The following is a 19,164-nucleotide window of genomic DNA, read 5'->3' on the forward strand; positions in this document are numbered from 1 at the left end:
TCGGTACTGAAGTCAATGGTGATGTGTCAGTAGTTTGTGAGAAAGTCAACGGTGGTGTCTCACCAGTTCCTGTTGAAGTCAACGTTGGCGTGTCACTACTTTGTGTTGAGGTCAGCATTGGTGTGTCACTAGTTTGTGTTGAAGTCAACCGTGGTGTGTCACTAGTTGGTGTTAAAGTCAATGGTGCTATGTCACTAGTTGGAGCTGGAGCCAATGGTGATGTGTCACTAGTTTGTGTTGAAGTCAACGTTGGTGTGTCACTAGTTGGTGCTGAACTCAACAGTGGTATGTCACTAATTTCTGCTGATTTCAATGGCAGTGTGTCACTAGTTGGTGCTGAAGTCAAAGATGGTGTGTCTCTAGTTGATGTTGAAGTCAATGGTTGTGTGTCACTAGTTTCTCTTCCAATCAATGGAAGTGTGTCCCTAGTTTGCATTGAGGTCAACGGTGGTATGTCACTAGTTGGTACTGAAGTCAACAGTAGTGTGCCACTAGTTGGTGTTGAAGTCATTGGTGGCATGTCACTAGTTGGTACAGAGGTCAATGGTAGTTTGTCACTAGTTGGTGTTGAAGTCATTGGTGGCATGTCACTAGTTGGTACAGAGGTCAATGGTAGTTTGTCACTAGTTGGTGTTGAAGTCATTGGTGGTATGTCACTAGTTTGTGTTAAAGTCAATGGTGCTGTGTCAGTAGTTAGACCTGAAATCAACGGTGGTGTGTTGCTAGTTCGTAATGAAATCAGTGGTGGTGTGTCACTAGTTGGGGTTGAAATAAACGGTGGTGTGTCACTAGTTGGTGTTGAAGTCATTGGTGGTGTGTCACTAGTTGGTGTTAAAGTCAATGGTGCTATGTCACTAGTTGGAGCTGAAGCCAATGGTGGTGTGTAACTAGTTTGTGTTGAAGTCAACGTTGGTGTGTTACTAGTTTGTGTTGAAGTCAACGTTATCGTTGGTGTGTCACTAGTTTGTGTTGAAGTCAACGTTGATGTGTCACTAGTTGGTGCTGAAGTCAACAGTGATGTCTCGCTAGTTGGTGTTGAAGTCAATGGTGGTGTGTCACTAGTTTCTCGTTCAGTCGATGGAAGTGTGTCCCTAGTTTGCATTGAGGTCAACGGTGATATGTCACTAGTTGGTACTGAAGCCAACAGTAGTGTGCCACTAGTTGGTGTTGAAGTCATTGGTGGTATGTCACTAGTTGGTACAGAGGTCAATGGTAGTTTGTCACTAGTTGGTGTTGAAGTCATTGGTGGTGTGTCACTAGTTTTTGTTAAAGTCACTGGTGCTGTGTCACTAGTTTGTGTTGAAGTCAATGTTATCGTTGGTGTGTCACTAGTTTGTGTTGAAGTCAACGTTGATCTGTCACTAGTTGGTGTTGAAGTTAACAGTGGTGTGTCACTACTTGGTGCTGAAGTCAATGGTGCTGTGTCACTAATTGGTGCTAATGTCACCAGTGGTGTGTCACTCCTTTGTGTTGAATTCAAGGTTGGCATGTCACTAGTTGGTGTGGAAGTCAATGGTGATGTGTCACTAGTTGGTGTTGAAGTTAACGGTGGTGTGTCACTATTTGGTGTTGAAGTCAACGTCAGTGTGTCACTAGTTTGTGTTGAAGTCAATGGTGGTGTGTGACTTATTGGTGTCGAATGAAACAGTGGTGTGTTGCTAGTCGGTACTGAATTCAACGCTGGTGTATCATTAGTTGGCGTTGAAGTCAATGGTGGTGTGTCACTACTTGATACTGAAGTCAATGATGGTGTGTCACTAGTTGGTGTTGGAGTCAATAGTGGTGTGTCACTAGATTGTGTTGAAGGGAACGGTGGTATGTGCTTAGTTAGTGCTGAAGTCAATAGTGGCATGTCAATAGTTTGTGTTGAACTCAACGTTGGTGTGTCAACAATTTGTGTTGAAATCAACGGTGGTGTGTCACCAGCAGGTGTTAAAGTCAACTGTGGTCTGTCACCAGTTCGGGCTGAAGTCAACTGTGGCGTGTCACTAGTCGGTGCTGAAGTCAACATTGGTATGTCACTAGCTGGCGTTGAAGTCAATGTTGGTGTGTTACTAAGTTGTATTGAAGGCAATGGTGGTGTGTCACTAGTGGATGCTGAAGCCAACAGTGGTATGACACTAGTTTGTGATGAAGTCAAGATTAGTGTGTCACTAGTTGGTGTTGAAGTCAATGACGGTGTGTCACTAGTTGGTGCTGAAGTCCGCAGTGGTGTGTTGCTAGTTGGTTCAGAAGTCAACAGTGGTGTGTCACTAGACTGTTTTGAAGTTAACATTGATCTCTCACTACTTGGTGTTGCAGCTAACGTTGGTGTGTCACTAGTTGGTGTTGAAGTCAACATTGATGTGTCACTAGTTGGTGTGGAAGTCAAGGCTCGTGTTTCATTAGTTGGTTCTGAAATCAATGGTGGTATTTCACTTGCTGGTGCTAAAGTCAATGGTGGTGAGTCACTAGTCAGTGCTGAAGTCAATAGTGGTGTGTCACTACTTTGTGTGAAAGTCAATGGTGGTGGGTCACTAGTCAGTGCTGAAGTCAATGGTGGTATGTCACTAGTTGGTACAGAAGTCAATGTTGCTGTGCCACTAGTTGGCATTGAAGTCAATGGTTGTGTGTCCCTTCTTGGTGCTGAATTCAACATTGGGGTGTTAATAGTTGGTGTGGAAGTCAATGGTGACGTGTCACTACTTTGTGCTGAATTGAATGGTGGTGTATCACTAGTTGATGTTGAATTCAACATTGGGGTGTCACTAATTGGTGTGGAAGTCACTGGTGGTGTTTCACTAATTTGTGTTGAAGTCAAGGCTGACATGTCCCTAGTTGGTGCTGAAGTCAACAGTTGTGTGTCACTAGTTGGTTTTGTAGTCAATGGTGGTATGTCACTTGTTGGTGCTGAAGTTAACGGATGCGTGTCACTAGATTGTGTTAAAGTCAACGGTGGTGTGTCCCAAGTTGGTACTAAAGTCGATGATGATGTGTCACTAGTTGGTGCTGAAGTCAACGGTAGTGTGTCACTTGTTGGTGCTAAAGTCAACAATGGTATGTCACTAATTGGTGTGGAAGTCAATGGTGGTGTTTCACTAATTTGTGTTGAAGTCAAGGCTGACATGTCTCTAGTTGGTGCTGAAGTCAACGATTGTATGTCACTAGATTGTGTTAAAGTCAACAGTGGTGTGTCCCTAGTTGGTACTAAAGTCGATGATGGTGTGTCACTAGTTGGTGCTGAAGTCAACGGTGGTGTGTCACTTGTTGGTGCTGAAGTCAACAGTGGCATGTCACTTGTTTTTGCTGAAGTCAACAGTGGTGCGTCAATAGTTTGTGCTGAAGTCAGCGTTGATGTGTCACTAGTTGGTGTGTAAGTCAATGGTGACGTGTCACTACTTTGTGCTGAATTGAATGATGGTGTGTCACTAGTTGATGTTGAATTCAACATTGGGGTGTCACTTGTTGGTGTGGAAGTCAATGGTGGTGTTTCACTAATTTGTGATGAAGTCAAGGATTGTGTGTCACTAGTTGATGTTGAATTCAACATTGGGGTTTCACTAGTTTGTGTGAAAGTCAATGGTGGTGTATCACCAGTTGGTGCTGAAGTCAATGGGGGTGGGTCACTTGTCAGTGCTGAAGTCAACAATTGTGCATCACTAGTTGGTGGTGAAGGCAATGTTGGTGTGTCACTAGTCAGTGCTGAAGTTAACGTTGTTGTGTCACTAGTTGGTGATGAAGTCAAAGTTGGTGTGTCACTAGTTGGTGATGAAGTCAAAGTTGGTGTGTCACTGGTTTGTGTGAAAGTCAACGGTGGTGTGTCACTAGTTGGTGATGAAGTCAATGGTGGTGTGTCACTACTTTGTGTGAAAGTCAATGGTGTTGGGTCACTAGTCAGTGCTGAAGTCAATGGTGGTATGTCACTAGTTGGTACAGAAGTCAATGTTGCTGTGCCACTAGTTGGTATTGAAGTCAATGGTTGTGTGTCCCTTCTTGGTGCTGAATTCAACATTGGGGTGTTAATAGTTGGTGTGGAAGTCAATGGTGACGTGTCACTACTTTGTGCTGAATTGAATGGTGGTGTGTCACTAGTTGATGTTGAATTCAACATTGGGGTGTCACTAATTGGTGTGGAAGTCAATGGTGGTGTTTCACTAATTTGTGTTGAAGTCAAGGCTGACATGTCCCTAGTTGGTGCTGAAGTCAACAGTTGTGTGTCACTAGTTGGTTTTGTAGTCAATGGTGGTATGTCACTTGTTGGTGCTGAAGTTAACGGATGCGTGTCACTAGATTGTGTTAAAGTCAACGGTGGTGTGTCCCAAGTTGGTACTAAAGTCGATGATGATGTGTCACTAGTTGGTGCTGAAGTCAACGGTAGTGTGTCACTTGTTGGTGCTAAAGTCAACAATGGTATGTCACTAATTGGTGTGGAAGTCAATGGTGGTGTTTCACTAATTTGTGTTGAAGTCAAGGCTGACATGTCTCTAGTTGGTGCTGAAGTCAACGATTGTATGTCACTAGATTGTGTTAAAGTCAACAGTGGTGTGTCCCTAGTTGGTACTAAAGTCGATGATGGTGTGTCACTAGTTGGTGCTGAAGTCAACGGTGGTGTGTCACTTGTTGGTGCTGAAGTCAACAGTGGTATGTCACTTGTTTTTGCTGAAGTCAACAGTGGTGCGTCAATAGTTTGTGCTGAAGTCAGCGTTGATGTGTCACTAGTTGGTGTGTAAGTCAATGGTGACGTGTCACTACTTTGTGCTGAATTGAATGATGGTGTGTCACTAGTTGATGTTGAATTCAACATTGGGGTGTCACTTGTTGGTGTGGAAGTCAATGGTGGTGTTTCACTAATTTGTGATGAAGTCAGGGATGGTGTGTCACTAGTTGATGTTGAATTCAACATTGGGGTTTCACTAGTTTGTGTGAAAGTCAATGGTGGTGTATCACCAGTTGGTGCTGAAGTCAATGGGGGTGGGTCACTTGTAAGTGATGAATCCAACAGTGTTGTGTCACCAGTTGGTGCTGAAGTCAATGGGGGTGGGTCACTTGTCAGTACTGAAGTCAACAATTGTGCATCACTAGTTGGTGGTGAAGGCAATGTTGGTGTGTCACTAGTCAGTGCTGAAGTTAACGTTGGTGTGTCACTAGTTGGTGATGAAGTCAACGGTGGTGTGTCACTGGTTTGTGTGAAAGTCAATGATGTTGTGTCACTAGTTGGTGCTGAAGTCAAAGTTGGTGTGTCACTAGTTGGTGATGAAGTCAACGGTGGTGTGTCACTAGTTGGTGATGAAGTCAATGGTGGTGTGTCACTACTTTGTGTGAAAGTCAATGGTGTTGGGTCACTAGTCAGTGCTGAAGTCAATGGTGGTATGTCACTAGTTGGTACAGAAGTCAATGTTGCTGTGCCACTAGTTGGTATTGAAGTCAATGGTTGTATGTCCCTTCTTGGTGCTGAATTCAACATTGGGGTGTTAATAGTTGGTGTGGAAGTCAATGGTGACGTGTCACTACTTTGTGCTGAATTGAATGGTGGTGTGTCACTAGTTGATGTTGAATTCAACATTGGGGTGTCACTAATTGGTGTGGAAGTCAATGGTGGTGTTTCACTAATTTGTGTTGAAGTCAAGGCTGACATGTCCCTAGTTGGTGCTGAAGTCAACAGTTGTGTGTCACTAGTTGGTTTTGTAGTCAATGGTGGTATGTCACTTGTTGGTGCTGAAGTTAACGGATGCGTGTCACTAGATTGTGTTAAAGTCAACGGTGGTGTGTCCCAAGTTGGTACTAAAGTCGATGATGATGTGTCACTAGTTGGTGCTGAAGTCAACGGTAGTGTGTCACTTGTTGGTGCTAAAGTCAACAATGGTATGTCACTAATTGGTGTGGAAGTCAATGGTGGTGTTTCCCTAGTTGGTACTAAAGTCGATGATGGTGTGTCACTAGTTGGTGCTGAAGTCAACGGTGGTGTGTCACTTGTTGGTGCTGAAGTCAACAGTGGTATGTCACTTGTTTTTGCTGAAGTCAACAGTGGTGCGTCAATAGTTTGTGCTGAAGTCAGCGTTGATGTGTCACTAGTTGGTGTGTAAGTCAATGGTGACGTGTCACTACTTTGTGCTGAATTGAATGATGGTGTGTCACTAGTTGATGTTGAATTCAACATTGGGGTGTCACTTGTTGGTGTGGAAGTCAATGGTGGTGTTTCACTAATTTGTGATGAAGTCAAGGATGGTGTGTCACTAGTTGATGTTGAATTCAACATTGGGGTGTCACTAGTTTGTGTGAAAGTCAATGGTGGTGTATCACCAGTTGGTGCTGAAGTCAATGGGGGTGGGTCACTTGTCAGTACTGAAGTCAACAATTGTGCATCACTAGTTGGTGGTGAAGGCAATGTTGGTGTGTCACTAGTCAGTGCTGAAGTCAACGTTGGTGTGTCACTAGTTGGTGGTGAAGGCAATGTTGGTGTGTCACTAGTCAGTGCTGAAGTCAACGTTGGTGTGTCACTAGTTGGTGATGAAGTGAACGGTGGTGTGTCACTAGTTTGTGTGAAAGTCAATGGTGGTGGGTCACTAGTCAGTGCTGAAGTCAACGGTGGTTTGTAACTAGTTCGTTCTGAAGTCAACAGTGGAATGTCACTAGTTGGTGGGGAAGTCAATGATGGTGTGTCAGGAGTTGGTGCTGTAGTCAACGTTAGTGTGTCACTAGTTGGTGTTGTAGTCATCGGTGATGTGTCACTAGTCAGTGCTGAAGTCAATGGTGGAGGGTCACTAGTCAGTGCTGAAGTCAATGGTGGTATGTCACTAGTTGGTGCTGAAGTCAATGGTGATGTGTCACTAGTTGGTGTTGAAGTCAATGGTGATGTGTCACTAGTTGGTGCTGAAGTCAATGGTGATGTGTCACTAGTTGGTGTTGAAGTCAATGGTGATGTGTCACTAGTTGGTGCTGAAGTCAATGGTGATGTGTAACTAGTTGGTGTTGAAGTCAATGGTGGTGTGTCCCTTGGCGGTGCTGAATTCAACAATGGGGTGTCAATAGTTGGTGTGTAAGTCAACAGTGGTGTGACACTTGTTTGTGTCGAAGTCAATGGTGGTGTGTCACTAGTTGATGTTGAAATCAACATTGGGGTGTCACTAATTGGTGTGGAAGTCAATGGTGGTGTTTCAATAATTTGTGTTGAAGTCAATGCTGACATGTCCCTAGTTGGTGCTGAAGTCAATGGTTGTGTGTCACTAGTTGGTTTTGTAGTCAATGGTGGTATGTCACTTGTTGGTGCTGAAGTTAACTGATGCGTGTCACTAGATTGTGTTAAAGTCAACGGTGGTGTGTCCCTAGTTGGTACTAAAGTCGATGATGATGTGTCACTAGTTGGTGCTGAAGTCAACGGTGGTGTGTCACTTGTTAGTGCTAAAGTCAACAGTGGTATGTCACTAATTGATGTGGAAGTCAATGTTGGTGTTTCACTAATTTGTGTTGAAGTCAAGGCTGACATGTCCCTAGTTGGTGCTGAAGTCAACGGTTGTGTGTCACTAGATTGTGTTAAAGTCAACAGTGGTGTGTCCCTAGTTGGTACTAAAGTCGATGATGGTGTGTCACTAGTTGGTGCTGAAGTCAACGGTGGTGTGTCACTTGTTGGTGCTGAAGTCAATGGTGATATGGCAGTTGTCAGTGCTGAAGTCCATGTTAGTGTGTCAGTAGTCAGTGCTGAAGTCAACAGTTGTGTGTCACTAGTTGGTGCTGAAGGCAATGGTGGTGTGTCACTAGTCAGTGCTGAAGTCATCAGTGGTGTATCACTTGCTTGTGTGAAAGTCAACGGTGGTGTATCACTAGTTGGTGCTGAAGTCAATGGTGGTGGGTCACTAGTCAGTGATGAATCCAACAACGGTGCGTCACTAGTTGGTGGTGAAGACAATGTTGGTGTGTCACTAGTCAGTGCTGAAGTCAACAGTGGTGTGTCACTAGTTGGTGCAGAAGTCAACGTTGGTGTGTCACTAATTGGTGATGAAGTCAACGGTGGTGTGTCACTAGTTTGTGTGAAAGTCAACGGTGGTGTGTCACTAGTTGGCGCTGAAGTCAACAGTGGTGTGTCACTAGTTGGTGATGAAGTCAATGGTGGTGTGTCACTAGTTTGTGTGAAAGTTAACGGTGGTGTGTCACTAGTTGGTGCTGAAGTCAATGGTGGTGGGTCTCTAGTCAGTGCTGAAGTCAATGTTGGTGTGTCACTACTTCGTTTTGAAGTCAACAGTGGTGTGTCACTAGTTGGTGGGGAAGTCAATGATGGTGTGTCAGGAGTTGCTGCTGTAGTCAACGTTGCTGTGTCACTAGTTGGTTTTGAAGTCAATGGTGGTGTGTCACTAGTAGGTTCTGAAGTCAATGGTGGTGTGTCACTAGTGGGTGCTAAAGTCAATGGTGGTGTGTGGATAGTTGGTGTTGAAGTCAACAGTGTTGTGTCACTAGTTGGTTCTGAAGTCAGTGGTGGTGTGTCACTAGTTTGTGTGAAAGTCAACGGTGGTCTGTCCCTACTTGGTGCTGAAGTCAATGGTGCTGTGTGACTAGTTGGTGCTGAACTCAACGGTTGGGTGTCACTAGTTGGTGTTCTAGTCAATGGTGGTTTTTCACTTCTTTGTGTTGAAGTCAGTGGTGGTGTGTTGCTACCCGGTGCTGAAGTCAACAGTGGTATATTACTAGATGTGGCTGAAGTCAACAGTGGTGTGTCCCTAGTTTGTGCCGAAGTCAACAATGGTGTGTCACTAGGTGGTGGTGAAGTCAACAGTGGTGTGTCACTAATTGGTGATAAAGTCAAAAGTGGTGTGTCACTAGTTGGTGTTGAAGTCAACGATGTTGTGTCACTAGTTAGTGTTGAAGTCAAAGGTGGTGTGTCACTAGTTGATGCTGAAGTCAACAGTGGTGTGTCAGTACTTTGTGCTGAATTGAATGGTGGTGTGTCACTAGTTGATGTTGAAGTTAACATTGGGATGTCACTAGTTGGTGTGGAAGTCAACGGTAGTGTTTCACTAACTTGTGTTGAAGTCAAGGGTGACATGTCCCTAGTTGGTACTGAAGTCAACAGTTGTGTGTCACTAGTTGGTTTTGTAGTCAATGGTGGTATGTCACTTGTTGGTGCTGAGGTTAATGTATGTGTGTCACTAGCTTGTGTTAAAGTCAATGGTGGTGTGTCTCTAGTTGGTACTAAAGTCAATGATGTTGTGTCATTAGTTGGTGCTGAAGTCATTGGTGGTATGTGACTTGTTGGTGGTGAAGTCAACAGTGGTATGTCACTTGTTCGTGCTGAAGTCAACAGTGGTGTCTCACTAGTTTGTGCTGAAGTCAACAGTGATGTGTCCCTAGTTGGTACTAAAGTCAATGATGGTGTGTCACTAGTTGGTGTTGAATTCATCGGTAGTGTGTCACTTGTTGGTGATAAACTCAACAGTGGTATGTCACTTGTTCGTGCTGAAGTCAACAGTGGTGAGTCACTTGTCAGTGCTGAAGTCAACAGTGGTGCGTCACTAGATGGTGGTGAAGGCAATATTGGCATGTCACTAGTCAGTGCTGAAGTAAATGTTGGTGTGTCACTAGTCAGTGCTGAAGTCAACAGTGGTGTGTCACTAGTTGGTGCTGAAGTCAACGTTGGTGTGTCACTAGTTGGTGATGAAGTCAACGGTGGTGTGTCACTAGTAGGTTCTGAAGTCAACAGTGGTGTATTACTAGTAGGTTCTGTAGTCAACGGTTGTGTGACACTGGTAGGTTCTGAAGTCAACGGTGGTGTGTCAATAGTTGATGCTAATGTCAATGGTTGTGTGTCAATAGTTGGTGTTGAAGTCAACGGTTGTGTGTCACTAGTTTGTGTGAAAGTCAACGGTGGTGTGTCACTAGTTGGTTCTGAAGTCAACGGTTGTGTGTCACTAGTTGGTGCTGAAGTCAACAGTGGTTGGTCACTAGTCAGTGCTGAAGTCAACAGCGTTGTGTCACTAGTTGGTGCTGAAGTCAGTGGTGGTGGGTCACTAGTCAGTGCTGAAGTCAACAATTGTGTGTCACTAGTCAGTACTGAAGTCAATGGTGCTGTGGCACTAGTTGGTGGGGAAGTCAACGATGGTATGTCAGTAGTTGGTGCTGTAGTCAATGTTGCTGTGTCACTAGTTGGTTTTGAAGTCAATGGTGATGTGTCACTAGTAGGTTCTGAAGTCAATGGTGGTGTGTCACTTGTGGGTGCTGAAGTCAATTGTGGTGTGTCTCTAGTTGGTGTTGAAGTCAACAGTGTTGTGTCACTAGTTGGTGCTGAAGTCAGTGGTGGTGGGTCACTAGTCAGTGCTGAAGTCAACAGTTGTGTGTCACTAGTCAGTACTGAAGTCAATGGTGCTGTGGCACTAGTTGGTGGGGAAGTCAACGATGGTATGTCAGTAGTTGGTGCTGTAGTCAATGTTGCTGTGTCACTAGTTGGTTTTGAAGTCAATGGTGATGTGTCACTAGTAGGTTCTGAAGTCAATGGTGGTGTGTCACTTGTGGGTGCTGAAGTCAATTGTGGTGTGTCTCTAGTTGGTGTTGAAGTCAACAGTGTTGTGTCACTAGTTGGTTCTGAAGTCAACGGTGGTGTGTCACTAGTTGGTGCTGAAATCAGCGGTTGTGTGTCACTAGGTGGTGTTGAAGACAACGTTGGGTATTCACTACTTTGTGTTGAAGTCAACGGTGGTGTGTCTCTAGTTTGTGTTGAAGTCTGTGATGGTGTGTCGCTAGTCGGTGCTGAAGTCAACGGTAGTATGTTACTAGATGGGACTGAAGTCAACAGTGGTGTGTCCCTAGTTAGTGCCGAAGTCAACAGTGGTGTGTCACTAGTTGGTGTAGAAGTCAACGGTGGTATGTCACCAGTTGTTGGTGAAGTCAAAATTGGTGTGTCACTAGTTGGTGGTGAAGTCAAAAATGGTGTGTCACTAGTTGATGGTGAAGTCAAAAGTGGTGTGTCACTAGTTGGTGGTGAAGTCAAAAGTGGTGTGTCACTAGTTGGTGTTGAAGTCAAAAGTGGTGTGCCACTAGATGGTGATGAAGCCAAAAGTGGTGTGTCACTAGTTCGTGGTAAGGTCAACAATGGTTTGTCACTAGTTGGTGATGAAGTAAATTGTTGTCTGTCTCTAGTTTTTGTGAAAGTCAATGGTGGGGTGTCACTAGTTGGTGCTAAAGTCAATGGTTGTGTGTCACTAGTTAGTGTTGAAGTCAATGGTGTTATGTCACTAGTTGGTATTGAAGTCAACAGTGGTGTGTCAATAGTTGGTGCTGAAGTCAACTGTGGTGTGTCAATAGTTGGTGTTGAAGTCAACAGTGGTGTGTCACTAGTTTCTGTTGAAGTCAACGGTGGTGTGTCACTAGTTGGTGTTGAAGTTAACAGTGATGTGTCACTAGTTTGCATTGAAGTCAATGGTGATGTGTCACTAGTTTGTTCTGAAGTCAACAGTGGTGTGTCACTAGTAGGTTCTGAAGTCAACAGTGGTATGTCACTAGTAGGTTCTGAAGTCAACAGTGGTGTGTCACTAGTAGGTTCTGAAGTCAACGATGGTGTGACACTAGTAGGTTCTGAAGTCAACGGTGGTGTGTCAATAGTTGATGCTGATGTTAAAGGTTGTGTTTCAATAGTTGGTGTTGAAGTCAACGGTTGTGTGTCACTAGTTGGTGCTGAAGTCAATGGTCGTGTGTCACTAGTTGGTGCAGAAATGAACGGTTGTGTGTCACTAGTTGGTATTGAAGTCAACGTTGGTTTTTCACTACTTTGTGTTGAAGTCAATGGTGGTGTGTCACTAGTTTGTGTTGAAGTCAGTGGTGGTGTGTGGCTAGTCGGTGCTGAAATCAATGGTGGTATGTTACTAGATGGGACTGAAGTCAACAGTGGTGTGTCCCTAGTTGGTGCCGAAGTCAACAGTGGTGTGTAACTAGTTGTTGTAGAAGTCAATGGTGGTGTGTCACTAGTTGTTGGTGAAGTCAAAAGTGGTGTGTCACTAGTTGGTGATGAAGTCAATTGTAGTGTGTCACTAGTTGGTGCTAAAGTCAACGGTTGTGTGTCACTAGTTGGTGTTGAAGTCAACGGTGGTGTGTCACTTGTTGGTGATGAAGTCATTTGTTTTGTGTCATTAGTTGGTGCTGAAGTCAATGGTGGTGTGTCACTAGTAGGTGTTGTAGTCAACGTTGGTGTGTCAATAGTTGCTGTTGAAGTCAATGGTGGTGAGTCACTAGTTGGTGCTGAAGTCAACGGTGGTTTGTCAATAGGTGGTGTTGAAGTCAACAGTGGTGTGTCACTAGTTTGTGTTGAAGTCAACGGTTGTGTGTCACTAGTTGGTGTTGAAGTCAAAGGTGGTGTGTCACTAATTGGTGTTGAAGTCAACAGTGGTGTGTCACTAGTTTGTGTTGAAGTCAACAGTGATGTGTCACTAGTTTTTCTGAAAGTCAATGGTGGTGTTTCACTAGTTTGTGTTGAAGTCAATGGTGATGTGTCGCTAGTTTGTGTTGAAGTCAATGGTGGTGTGTCACTAGTTGGTATTGAAGTCAACGTTGGTTTTTCACTACTTTGTGTTGAAGTCAATGGTGGTGTGTCACTAGTTTGTGTTGAAGTCAGTGGTGGTGTGTCGCTAGTCGGTGTTGAAATCAATGGTGGTATGTTACTAGATGGGACTGAAGTCAACAGTGGTGTGTTCCTAGTTGGTGCCGAAGTCAACAGTGGTGTGTAACTACTTGTTGTAGAAGTCAATGGTGGTGTGTCACTAGTTGTTGGTGAAGTCAAAAGTGGTGTGTCACTAGTTGGTGGTGAAGTCAAAAGTGGTGTGTCACTAGTTGTTGGTGAAGTCAACAGTGGTGTGTCACTAGTTGGTGATGAAGTCAATTGTGGTGTGTCACTAGTTTTTCTGAAAGTCAATGGTGGTGTGTCACTAGTTGGTGATGAAGTCAATTGTAGTGTGTCACTAGTTGGTGCTAAAGTCAACGGGTGTGTGTCAATAGTTGGTGATGAAGTCAATGGTGGTGTGTCACTTGTTGGTGATGAAGTCATTTGTTTTGTGTCATTAGTTGGTGCTGAAGTCAATGGTGGTGTGTCACTAGTAGGTGTTGTAGTCAACGTTGGTGTGTCACTAATTGGTGATAAAGTCAACGGTGGTGTGTCACTAGTTTGTGTGAAAGTCAACGGTGGTGTGTCACTAGTTGGCGCTGAAGTCAACAGTGGTGTGTCACTAGTTGGTGATGAAGTCAATGGTGGTGTGTCACTAGTTTGTGTGAAAGTTAACGGTGGTGTGTCACTAGTTGGTGCTGAAGTCAATGGTGGTGGGTCTCTAGTCAGTGCTGAAGTCAATGTTGGTGTGTCACTACTTCGTTCTGAAGTCAACAGTGGTGTGTCACTAGTTGGTGGGGAAGTCAATGATGGTGTGTCAGGAGTTGCTGCTGTAGTCAACGTTGCTGTGTCACTAGTTGGTTTTGAAGTCAATGGTGGTGTGTCACTAGTAGGTTCTGAAGTCAATGGTGGTGTGTCACTAGTGGGTGCTAAAGTCAATGGTGGTGTGTGGATAGTTGGTGTTGAAGTCAACAGTGTTGTGTCACTAGTTGGTTCTGAAGTCAGTGGTGGTGTGTCACTAGTTTGTGTGAAAGTCAACGGTGGTCTGTCCCTACTTGGTGCTGAAGTCAATGGTGCTGTGTGACTAGTTGGTGCTGAACTCAACGGTTGGGTGTCACTAGTTGGTGTTCTAGTCAATTTTGGTTTTTCACTTCTTTGTGTTGAAGTCAGTGGTGGTGTGTCGCTACCCGGTGCTGAAGTCAACAGTGGTATATTACTAGATGTGGCTGAAGTCAACAGTGGTGTGTCCCTAGTTTGTGCCGAAGTCAACAATGGTGTGTCACTAGTTGGTGGAGAAGTCAACATTGGTGTGTCACTAATTGGTGATAAAGTCAAAAGTGGTGTTTCACTAGGTGGTGGTGAAGTCAACAGTGGTGTGTCACTAGTTGGTGTTGAAGTCAATTGTTGTCTGTCACTAGTTGGTGTTGAAGTCAACGATGTTGTGTCACTAGTTGGTGTTGAAGTCAAAGGTGGTGTGTCACTACTTGATGCTGAAGTCAACAGTGGTGTGTCAGTACTTTGTGCTGAATTGAATGGTGGTGTGTCACTAGTTGATGTTGAAGTTAACATTGGGATGTCACTAGTTGGTGTGGAAGTCAACGGTAGTGTTTCACTAACTTGTGTTGAAGTCAAGGGTGACATGTCCCTAGTTGGTACTGAAGTCAACAGTTGTGTGTCACTAGTTGGTTTTGTAGTCAATGGTGGTATGTCACTTGTTGGTGCTGAGGTTAATGGATGTGTGTCACTAGCTTGTGTTAAAGTCAATGGTGGTGTGTCTCTAGTTGGTACTAAAGTCAATGATGGTGTGTCACTAGTTGGTGCTGAAGTCATTGGTGGTATGTGACTTGTTGGTGGTGAAGTCAACAGTGGTATGTCACTTGTTCGTGCTGAAGTCAACAGTGGTGTCTCACTAGTTTGTGCTGAAGACAACGGTGGTGTCTCACTAGTTTGTGCTGAAGTCAACAGTGATGTGTCCCTAGTTGGTACTAAAGTCAATGATGGTGTGTCACTAGTTGGTGTTGAAGTCAATGGTGGTGGGTCACTTGTCAGTACTGAAGTCAACAATGGTGCGTCACTAGTTGGTGGTGAAGACAATGTTGGTGTGTCACTAGTCAGTGCTGAAGTCAACAGTGGTGTGTCACTAGTTGGTGCAGAAGTCAACGTTGGTGTGTCACTAATTGGTGATGAAGTCAACGGTGGTGTGTCACTAGTTTGTGTGAAAGTCAACGGTGGTGTGTCACTAGTTGGCGCTGAAGTCAACAGTGGTGTGTCACTAGTTGGTGATGAAGTCAATGGTGGTGTGTCACTAGTTTGTGTGAAAGTTAACGGTGGTGTGTCACTAGTTGGTGCTGAAGTCAATGGTGGTGGGTCTCTAGTCAGTGCTGAAGTCAATGTTGGTGTGTCACTACTTCGTTCTGAAGTCAACAGTGGTGTGTCACTAGTTGGTGGGGAAGTCAATGATGGTGTGTCAGGAGTTGCTGCTGTAGTCAACGTTGCTGTGTCACTAGTTGGTTTTGAAGTCAATGGTGGTGTGTCACTAGTAGGTTCTGAAGTCAATGGTGGTGTGTCACTAGTGGGTGCTAAAGTCAATGGTGGTGTGTGGATAGTTGGTGTTGAAGTCAACAGTGTTGTGTCACTAGTTGGTTCTGAAGTCAGTGGTGGTGTGTCACTAGTTTGTGTGAAAGTCAACGGTGGTCTGTCCCTACTTGGTGCTGAAGTCAATGGTGCTGTGTGACTAGTTGGTGCTGAACTCAACGGTTGGGTGTCACTAGTTGGTGTTCTAGTCAATGGTGGTTTTTCACTTCTTTGTGTTGAAGTCAGTGGTGGTGTGTCGCTACCCGGTGCTGAAGTCAACAGTGGTATATTACTAGATGTGGTTGAAGTCAACAGTGGTGTGTCCCTAGTTTGTGCCGAAGTCAACAATGGTGTGTCACTAGTTGGTGGAGAAGTCAACATTGGTGTGTCACTAATTGATGATAAAGTCAAAAGTGGTGTTTCACTAGGTGGTGGTGAAGTCAACAGTGGTGTGTCACTAGTTGGTGATGAATTCAAAAGTGGTGTGTCACTAGTTGGTGTTGAAGTCAACGATGTTGTGTCACTAGTTGGTGTTGAAGTCAAAGGTGGTGTGTCACTAGTTGATGCTGAAGTCAACAGTGGTGTGTCAGTACTTTGTGCTGAATTGAATGGTGGTGTGTCACTAGTTGATGTTGAAGTTAACATTGGGATGTCACTAGTTGGTGTGGAAGTCAACGGTAGTGTTTCACTAACTTGTGTTGAAGTCAAGGGTGACATGTCCCTAGTTGGTACTGAAGTCAACAGTTGTGTGTCACTAGTTGGTTTTGTAGTCAATGGTGGTATGTCACTTGTTGGTGCTGAGGTTAATGTATGTGTGTCACTAGCTTGTGTTAAAGTCAATGGTGGTGTGTCTCTAGTTGGTACTAAAGTCAATGATGGTGTGTCACTAGTTGGTGCTGAAGTCATTGGTGGTATGTGACTTGTTGGTGGTGAAGTCAACAGTGGTATGTCACTTGTTCGTGCTGAAGTCAACAGTGGTGTCTCACTAGTTTGTGCTGAAGACAACGGTGGTGTCTCACTAGTTTGTGCTGAAGTCAACAGTGATGTGTCCCTAGTTGGTACTAAAGTCAATGATGGTGTGTCACTAGTTGGTGTTGAATTCATCGGTAGTGTGTCACTTGTTGGTGATAAACTCAACAGTGGTATGTCACTTGTTCGTGCTGAAGTCAACAGTGGTGAGTCACTTCTCAGTGCTGAAGTCAGCAGTGGTGCGTCACTAGATGGTGGTGAAGGCAATATTGGCATGTCACTAGTCAGTGCTGAAGTAAATGTTGGTGTGTCACTAGTCAGCGCTGAAGTCAACAGTGGTGTGTCACTAGTTGGTGCTGAAGTCAACGTTGGTGTGTCACTAGTTGGTGATGAAGTCAACGGTGGTGTGTCACTAGTAGGTTCTGAAGTCAACAGTGGTGTATTACTAGTAGGTTCTGTAGTCAACGGTGGTGTGTCACTAGTTTGTGTTGAAGTCAACGGTGATGTGTCACTAGTTTGTGTTGAAGTCAATGGTGGTGTGTCACTAGTAGGTTCTGAAGTCAACGGTGGTGTGCCACTAGTAGGTTCTGAAGTCAACGGTTGTGTGACACTGGTAGGTTCTGAAGTCAACGGTGGTGTGTCAATAGTTGATGCTAATGTCAATGGTTGTGTGTCAATAGTTGGTGTTGAAGTCAACGGTTGTGTGTCACTAGTTTGTGTGAAAGTCAACGGTGGTGTGTCACTAGTTGGTTCTGAAGTCAACGGTTGTGTGTCACTAGTTGGTGCTGAAGTCAATAGTGGTTGGTCACTAGTCAGTGCTGAAGTCAACAGCGTTGTGTCACTAGTTGGTGCTGAAGTCAGTGGTGGTGGGTCACTAGTCAGTGCTGAAGTCAACAGTTGTGTGTCACTAGTCAGTACTGAAGTCAATGGTGCTGTGGCACTAGTTGGTGGGGAAGTCAACGATGGTATGTCAGTAGTTGGTGCTGTAGTCAATGTTGCTGTGTCACTAGTTGGTTTTGAAGTCAATGGTGATGTGTCACTAGTAGGTTCTGAAGTCAATGGTGGTGTGTCACTTGTGGGTGCTGAAGTCAATGGTGGTGTGTCTCTAGTTGGTGTTGAAGTCAACAGTGTTGTGTCACTAGTTGGTTCTGAAGTCAACGGTGGTGTGTCACTAGTTGGTGCTGAAATCAGCGGTTGTGTGTCACTAGGTGGTGTTGAAGACAACGTTGGGTATTCACTACTTTGTGTTGAAGTCAACGGTGGTGTGTCTCTAGTTTGTGTTGAAGTCTGTGATGGTGTGTCGCTAGTCGGTGCTGAAGTCAACGGTAGTATGTTACTAGATGGGACTGAAGTCAACAGTGGTGTGTCCCTAGTTAGTGCCGAAGTCAACAGTGGTGTGTCACTAGTTGGTGTAGAAGTCAACGGTGGTATGTCACCAGTTGTTGGTGAAGTCAAAATTGGTGTGTCACTAGTTGGTGGTGAAGTCAAAAATGGTGTATCACTAGTTGATGGTGAAGTCAAAAGTGGTGTGTCACTAGTTGGTGGTGAAGTCAAAAGTGGTGTGTCACTAGTTGGTGTTGAAGTCAAAAGTGGTGTGCCACTAGATGGTGATGAAGCCAAAAGTGGTGTGTCACTAGTTCGTGGTAAGGTCAACAATGGTTTGTCACTAGTTGGTGATGAAGTAAATTGTTGTCTGTCTCTAGTTTTTGTGAAAGTCAATGGTGGGGTGTCACTAGTTGGTGCTAAAGTCAATGGTTGTGTGTCACTAGTTAGTGTTGAAGTCAATGGTGGTATGTCACTAGTTGGTATTGAAGTCAACAGTGGTGTGTCAATAGTTGCTGTTGAAGTCAATGGTGGTGTGTCACTAGTTGGTGCTGAAGTCAACGGTGGTGTGTCAATAGTTGGTGTTGAAGTCAACAGTGGTGTGTCACTAGTTTCTGTTGAAGTCAACGGTGGTGTGTCACTAGTTGGTGTTGAAGTTAACAGTGATGTGTCACTAGTTTGCATTGAAGTCAATGGTGATGTGTCACTAGTTTGTTCTGAAGTCAACAGTGGTGTGTCACTAGTAGGTTCTGAAGTCAACAGTGGTATGTCACTAGTAGGTTCTGAAGTCAACAGTGGTGTGTCACTAGTAGGTTCTGAAGTCAACGATGGTGTGACACCAGTAGGTTCTGAAGTCAACGGTGGTGTGTCAATAGTTGATGCTGATGTTAAAGGTTGTGTTTCAATAGTTGGTGTTGAAGTCAACGGTTGTGTGTCACTAGTTGGTGCTGAAGTCAATGGTCGTGTGTCACTAGTTGGTGCAGAAATGAACGGTTGTGTGTCACTAGTTGGTATTGAAGTCAACGTTGGTTTTTCACTACTTTGTGTTGAAGTCAATGGTGGTGTGTCACTAGTTTGTGTTGAAGTCAGTGGTGGTGTGTCGCTAGTCGGTGCTGAAATCAATGGTGGTATGTTACTAGATGGGACTGAAGTCAACAGTGGTGTGTCCCTAGTTGGTGCCGAAGTCAACAGTGGTGTGTAACTAGTTGTTGTAGAAGTCAATGGTGGTGTGTCACTAGTTGTTGGTGAAGTCAAAAGTGGTGTGTCACTAGTTGGTGATGAAGTCAATTGTAGTGTGTCACTAGTTGGTGCTAAAGTCAACGGTTGTGTGTCACTAGTTGGTGTTGAAGTCAACGGTGGTGTGTCACTTGTTGGTGATGAAGTCATTTGTTTTGTGTCATTAGTTGGTGCTGAAGTCAATGGTGTTGTGTCACTAGTAGGTGTTGTAGTCAACGTTGGTGTGTCAATAGTTGCTGTTGAAGTCAATGGTGGTGAGTCACTAGTTGGTGCTGAAGTCAACGGTGGTTTGTCAATAGGTGGTGTTGAAGTCAACAGTGGTGTGTCACTAGTTTGTGTTGAAGTCAACGGTTGTGTGTCACTAGTTGGTGTTGAAGTCAACGGTGGTGTGTCACTAATTGGTGTTGAAGTCAACAGTGGTGTGTCACTAGTTTGTGTTGAAGTCAACAGTGATGTGTCACTAGTTTTTCTGAAAGTCAATGGTGGTGTTTCACTAGTTTGTGTTGAAG

This window comes from Glandiceps talaboti, chromosome 10 (genome assembly GCF_964340395.1).
Source record: "Glandiceps talaboti chromosome 10, keGlaTala1.1, whole genome shotgun sequence".
Classification (NCBI taxonomy): Eukaryota; Metazoa; Hemichordata; class Enteropneusta; family Spengelidae; genus Glandiceps; species Glandiceps talaboti.